Here is a 7,221-nt window from a genome sequence, read left to right as displayed (position 1 = left end):
TTCTCATACGATCCGGAACAGTTGGTTGAGAGACTGTGTTCTTTTTATTGGAATTTTATTGCGAGACTTTAAAAACACTGAAAGATTATTTTAGCGTTTGGATTATCGTTTTTGGTTCTGGAAGTTTCTTTCCAAGGATATTAGTTTTTTGGTACCATCACAGGAAGCTGGAAGATTTGTTTTGTTTGAGGTGGAAGAAGTTTCTTCCACTGCTTACCAAAAGGGAGAAGAAAAGATTGCAGTTAGTTAACTTGGTAGGTGGTGGCATAGCGAGAATTACCAAGTGTAGTCAGCATTGTATAACCTTACCAATCGTTTGTTCTATCTTCTTTTCTCGTTTCAGCCTCCCTTTCCTGTTCCAGTCCCTTCCTGACCTTTTCCCTCACCTGATTTCCATACGCTCTGTGGTATTTGATATTCAGAGTGTAGGGCAGTCTGGAGGTGGACCCTATATAGCATCGCCCTGATCCTGAGGATACGCGGTCGTGACAGAATCACGTACCCAAGAATAGGTTTCCTCCGGGTCAGGGGGTGCTATATACCATTGGCTACCCCGGAAAGGTACTCAGGGGATCCGGATAAAATACAGACCTTCTTGACTCAGATCACTCTGCACTTCTCGTGTAGACCTGCCTCCCTTTCCTTCACATTTGTCTCGGGTGGCTTTTGCAATCTCGTATTTAACAGGTGATGCAGCTAACTGGGCTGTGCCTCTAGTGCGAACTGACGATGCTCTTTTGTCAGATTGGGATGAATTCCGTACGGAGTTCGAAAGAGTCTTTGATAGACGTGCTACAACGCTTAGTGCAGATAAGGAGTTGTTAGGGTTGCGTCAGGGTAGGAAGGAACTTATTACCTACATGACTGCTTTCAATAGGTTAGTGGTGGAGACGTCCTGGCCTGAAGACAAACGGATGGCCTTGTATTATCAGGGGTTGAATGAGGAACTCAAAGGATGTGTTAGCACAGATAGACCCCCAACCTAAGACCTGTATTGACTTGATCAATCTCACCTTACGATTAGATCACCGTATGACAGACAGAGGTGGTGATAGCAAGAGAGGTGATAGATTTGGGAGCGGGCGGCCTTTAGTGGAGCATTCTAATGGGAAGGACACGGACCCAGAACCCATGGAAATAGGGGCGATTCATCCTCCGTTAACGAAGGCAGAAAGAGAAAGCAGAAGATCTTTAGATCTCTGCATGTATTGTGGAAAAAAGGGGCATTATGTCCGGGAATGCAGTATGAGGCCTAATAAGACGAATAGTTTTTCCCCAGCTAAACAGTTAGCAGTTACTAACGTAGGAGCTAGTCATGTAGGTCTTCCTAGTGGTCATGATATATTATTCGAGCATAAACCCCCTCTTGAGTGGAAAATACCTTTATTGGAGGTGTCCACGTGTAAGAACATTGAAACCCACCTGGAATTGTCCATGATTTTGAACACTGACCACAACAGCCACCCTGTGGTGTCCATGATTGATTCTGGAGCTACAGGTAATTTTATAGATCAGAGGTTGGTAGAGAGATGGGGTTTGGTGAGGGTGCCCATTGGGAAACCAGAGCTTGTTATGGCAGTAGATGGCACACAATCAAAGTCTGGTCCTGTTACCGCCCATACTGAGGCGGTAGAATTAGTTGTGCCTGGGGTGGTATGTAATCATCGAGAAAGGATTGTGTTTAACATCATTGAGGCTCCTCATCATGAGTTAATACTTGGGATGCCTTGGTTGAAGCAACACAACCCCTCTATTGATTGGAGAGCGAGAACAGTGGGATTTGAGTCTGAAGAGTGTATGACTTGTTGTTTGTTTTCCCCTGAACCCTGTGTGTCTTCTTTAGCCCAAGGGAGCATTTCAGCCTCTACAGTAGAAGAAAAGGCTGGGTTGCCACAGAAGGTTGCTTGTTGTCATAATATGAGGAGTAAGGGTGAGGAGGAACTGCTACCCTCACAAAGGGAGAATGAGGTACGTCGGATTTTGGATTCACGATTCCGACAGAGGGAGCTATGGTTACTGGTTTCCCGGAGGGGGTATGCTGCTGAAGAAGATTCATGGGAGCTGAGTTCTGAGGTCCATGCTCCTATTGCAATACGCCGCTTTTTTGCTAGTCATCCGGGTAAGCCTGGGGCTGGAAGGCGCTGGTAAGGAGGGATATACTGTCATGGTCTGATTTCTGGAGCACCTGCTGAGCTAGCTTTAGTTATATAGAAGTCACACACTACAAGGACCAGAATGCTTAGCAAGGTGGGAGGGGTCATCATCTATTTAGGTCCCTGCCTACTTGGGCGCGGTGTACGTGATTTTGGAGTTTGAATGGTTTTGTGCTGGGACCCGTTGCTTACCCGCGTTTGGCAGAAGGCCGGCCAAAGCGGAGTTCTCTCGTATACTAAGGCGGCGTGCGGCAGCTGCTGTTTGCCGGTGAGAGTTTTGTTTTCCGACCTTCCCCCTGTCCCGGCTGGGATTGGAAGTAGCGAGCGTACAGCGGTGCGTTCAAGGGGAAGCGGTTGGAGTTCCTGGAAGCCGCCTTTTGAAAGAGTAATTTTCTCTCGGCTGAGAGAAAAAACGTGCGGGGAGCGCGCCTTCCCGTTCTATGCGTTCAGCTGCTGCTGAACGCGGTTGGAGCACCGGCCGGTGTTAATCGGATATCCGAAGACTCTTTGAGGCTTGCTACTCTTCTAACGAGACCGGAATAGGAATTGGGAATTCCTCTACAAGTGGAACTTGTGAGTACACACGTTCCTTTGAGGTGCTTTCGTGTACCTTTGTGGAGTTCCATTGAACTAGAGAGAACCCTGGGATTTCTCATACGATCCGGAACAGTTGGTTGAGAGACTGTGTTCTTTTTATTGGAATTTTATTGCGAGACTTTAAAAACACTGAAAGATTATTTTGGCGTTTGGATTATCGTTTTTGGTTCTGGAAGTTTCTTTCCAAGGATATTAGTTTTTTGGTACCATCACAGGAAGGCTGGAAGATTTGTTTTGTTTGAGGTGGAAGAAGTTTCTTCCACTACTTACCAAAAGGGAGAAGAAAAGATTGCAGTTAGTTAACTTGGTAGGTGGTGGCATAGCGAGAATTACCAAGTGTAGTCAGCATTGTATAACCTTACAAATTGTTTGTTCTATCTTCTTTTCTCGTTTCAGCCTCCCTTTCCCGTTCCAGTCCCTTCCTGACCTTTTCCCTCACCTGATTTCCATACGCTCTGTGGTATTTGATATTCAGAGTGTAGGGCAGTCTGGAGGTGGACCCTATATAGCATCGCCCTGATCCTGAGGATACGCGGTCGTGACAGAATAAGAGGAATAAGGCAGCAACTTGGTTGAAATCTCTACGATTAGATTTTTTTTGTGTGCAAGAGACACATATAGAGGGCAGTAGAGCTTGTATAATGGAACAGCTCAGGTTCAAACTGTTGGCATACACTATCCAGGGTTCTCGAACTCGGGGTTGGCAAACCTTACCCGGAGGAATGACGTCAGGGTCCTCAGAAAGTCCGTAGACCAATGGGGCCGGTGGGTAGTGATTGAATGCTCTCTAAATAATTCGAAATGTACACTCTTTTCGGTGTATGGATCAACATGTGACGATCCAGAACTCCTCAAAACCTTAGACTCTAGCCTGGCAATGTGGCCTGCTCCGATAATTATTTGCGGGGACTTTAATATTAATGGTCTGGGGATACAATGGGGTTCGCTAGGAAGAAAGTACTTTGGAAAAAAAAGAAAGGTTGGTTCTGCCCTAACTAATCTAATGCGCATCAATGGTCTGCCCGATGTATGGGCATATCTGAAACCCTCTGATCCAGGTAGCAGTTTTTTTCAGCCCCGCATAAGGAAGTTTCCTGGCTGGATTATTTCTTTGTTTCAAATCAATTTATCACTAATTCTGGCATAGAGATGCACCCTCGCATTAGATCGGATCATAACCCGCTAATTTTGACTGTTAATTTTATGATGACAGAGAAGACAAACAGTATTTTCAGCAATATGTACACAGCGCCAGGATACCCGTAGGGTTGCAGAAGCGCTCTACAAATGCTATAAATAAATAAATAAAATGCTCCGGGAAAATGGAAGGGGAAATCGAGCTCCCAGATGTCTACAAATTATTATTGGGTGAACACACGAACTGTTTTTGGAAATGTACAGAGCCCATAAGAGGACCAAATTTAAAACCTTGCTATCGGCCTATAAGATCTGGGGGGCCCTAAAAAAGAAGAACGGTCTGGGCAGACTTAATCATTACACGTGCTTTACAAAAATCCCACCCTTCCGGAAATCTTCTCAGATGAGACCATGGCGGGATGGGCTATAAAGGGCGTTCGAAAGGCTGGGGACCTAATTTGGAAAGAAGGGTTTCGTCAATTCAGAGATATTCAGACGGAGTACGGGCTGGAAAGGGGTAACTTTTTTAAATATTTACAGCTACCTAGCTTTTTCGGCAAAAAAATTGAGGGGCTAGCAGGTTCAAAAGCAATGTAATTATTGATATTATGCAACACAGTGCTAAGGGATCTATTAAGCTAATATATGCAGAACTGATTAGCTTAAAACAGGATGATTTAACTAAACATGAGAGTATATGGGCTGAGGGGGTAGGGGCTGCTCCAGACGCACTCACGAAATCGCTAGCGTTGCCTCAGACGATTTTGTGCTCTGCCATGCTTCAGGAACAACACTTTAGAACTGTTTTTTCTCTAGTCTATACTATACTCCGGCCAAAATAGCACAGTGGGGTGGGCTATCGGGGACTACGTGTCCTAGATGCGGGGGGACGGAAGCAGATTTGGTGCACATGTTTGCATCTTGCCCTCGGCTGCAAGGGTTATTGGAAGCAATTATGGAATTCACAGATCGATTCCTTGGGTTAAAAATTACACTAACCCCTGAATTAATTTTGCTAGGAATCAGCAACATGAGATCAAACTAGACCGCTTATCAATTCCTTTTTGCCGCTATGGCGGTTCTAAAGATTAATATTGCTTCTGCTTGGTTAGATCCTCTTCCCCCTACCTTTAACCCCTTGCATGCTGATGACGGCCCCCATCCGTCATGCACTACGGCGCTCGTGTGCTGATGACGGCTGGGGGCCGTCATAAACCCGCCCACTCGCGATTTTGCCGCACAGGTGCAGAATCGCGGCAGCATGGAAGGGGTTAAGCAATGGTTGGCTCGGCTGCTCTCTATATACACACTGGAGAGGGCGATTTATGAAAGGAAGGGACAGAAAGCGAAGCTATTGGGACGGAATAGCTGGGCTCCCAAAATAAGATGGAAGGAATCAGATTGACTGAAAATCACCATGGGATTAAACCCAACATGAGGCTGGCATAAGCTGGTCAAGTATAATTAAAATATGGAGGTGTGATCTATGTTATATTCTATATTCTTTGTTGTTATAATTGTTTACTTCTGATCATTTACATTTCAGTTGTTGGTCTCCTCGCATCTTGCTGAACTATCTGAGGGATTTTTCTGGTTTTTTTGCTACCCTCCACCAAACCTTGCATTTCTGTTATTTTGTTTAATCTGTGACTTTTACTGTGCTGACACCCTGGGAGAAAAAATGTAAAATCTCAATAAAGAAATTATTTTTTTTTTAAAAGATATCATTAGGGCAGCAGGTGCAATGGCTCAGGGTCCCTCTGGACTCCACTTGTGTCTGTATTTCAATGTCTTTTCAGGAAATAGTTGCATTTTGCTCTTGTTTGCACTGGGGTCCCTTGGCATCCTTTCTATGCTAGTGGGTGAGATGGGCATTTCCCAAACTCCAGTGGGGGTGCACTTGGAAACCAGGAGCAGCCCTGGCAACAATTGATCAAACCAGCCCTGCTCTCCTCCTCCTCGCTCTCTCGTCTGTCTCTCTCCTTTTCACTATTTTCCCCTCTCTCTCTCTCTCTCCTGGTACCCCGCCACCAACTCCCCACTGCCTGCGGTAATTACCTGGGGAAGCTTGAGAACATGAAAGAGGCACCAGTGGTGCCCCCTACCAGGGTCGGATTGGCCTCTATTACATATATTACTTCTTTTAAGTATGTACTTCACTAGTATGGGTCACTTTTATTTTGGTGCCCGGGCCTACTTTTTTTTTACTGCCCCCTACCCCTAAAAACCACCTTCCCAAGGCTTCAGCCCAGTCGGGACCCGCCTCCAGTTGAGTAGGATAAGCACAATCAACCCTATTTAAGGGCAGGAAAATAGACTCCTCTATTTGTGATGTAAAAGATGGCTGTAATTGCGGTGCAGTGGCAGGGGGTGGGCACGGGCACTCACTTTTGGGCATCAGGACTTATTTTTCTTCATTTTCTTTTGAGAGAGAGAGGAAGAGAGAGAGAGAGAGAGAGAGAGAGAGAGAGAGAGAGAGAGAGAGAGAGAGAGAGAGAGAGAGAGAGCATCAGCAAAAGGAGAAAGCCGGGATGAGAATAAACCTTCAACATATAGAAAAAGAAACAGGAAGTGGAGGGTGATGGAACATAGAGTCATGAAGTGGAACCAAGACCGGGCAGCCTTGATATTCGGCATGGCATCCGATTAACCTGGACGACTCAGCAGCGTCAGCCTTGCCAAGTTTTCTAAGCCCATCCCTGATGTGCTGCTCCAGTTCAGGTTTCTTCTTCGAATTCTGGGACTTGTAGTCCCGTTTATTGCATTATAAAACAGGACTACAAGTCCCAGAATTCAAAGAATGAAACATGGACTGGAATAGCACATCACGCATGGACCTAGGAAACCTGACCTCTATGGCTCATTGAAAATCTTGGGGCTCCTGCACTGATTTTCCTAGCCATGGGGCCCGGTGCCACAGCACCTGCTGCTCTAATGATAGTCACGCCGGTGCCCACATCCACAAAGAGGCGGGCGCTTGGTGTTGTCTTTATTGGTTAAGCATGTTCGTTTTAAGGCCTATCCTTCCGGGTGCCATGGAAACCGCCATTCTGCAAGCTTTGTAACTCACTTGTCCGCTTGTCTACAAATAGCTTCATTGAAATGAATGGGATTGAGAAGGTGGGGGGCACGGGGTGCCCTCGAGAGCTGGAACCAAGGAGGGGGCTCACAATAGTGCACTGATGCTCAACGGGGGGGCTGCGGCCTTGAGATTCAGCTCACGCCGCCCGGCCCTCGCGCGCTGCCGCCTTCCATGTGAATGTAACTTTGACCGAGAGGCTTCCTTTCTTCGCCCGGGTCTCAATGCCCCGGGGCACAAAGGAGGGATTCTTCC

This window comes from Lissotriton vulgaris, chromosome 12 (assembly GCF_964263255.1).
Source record: "Lissotriton vulgaris chromosome 12, aLisVul1.2, whole genome shotgun sequence".
NCBI lineage: Eukaryota > Metazoa > Chordata > Amphibia > Caudata > Salamandridae > Lissotriton > Lissotriton vulgaris.
The sequence above is the reverse complement of the archived record's forward strand: the minus strand, read 5'-3'. Positions refer to the sequence as shown.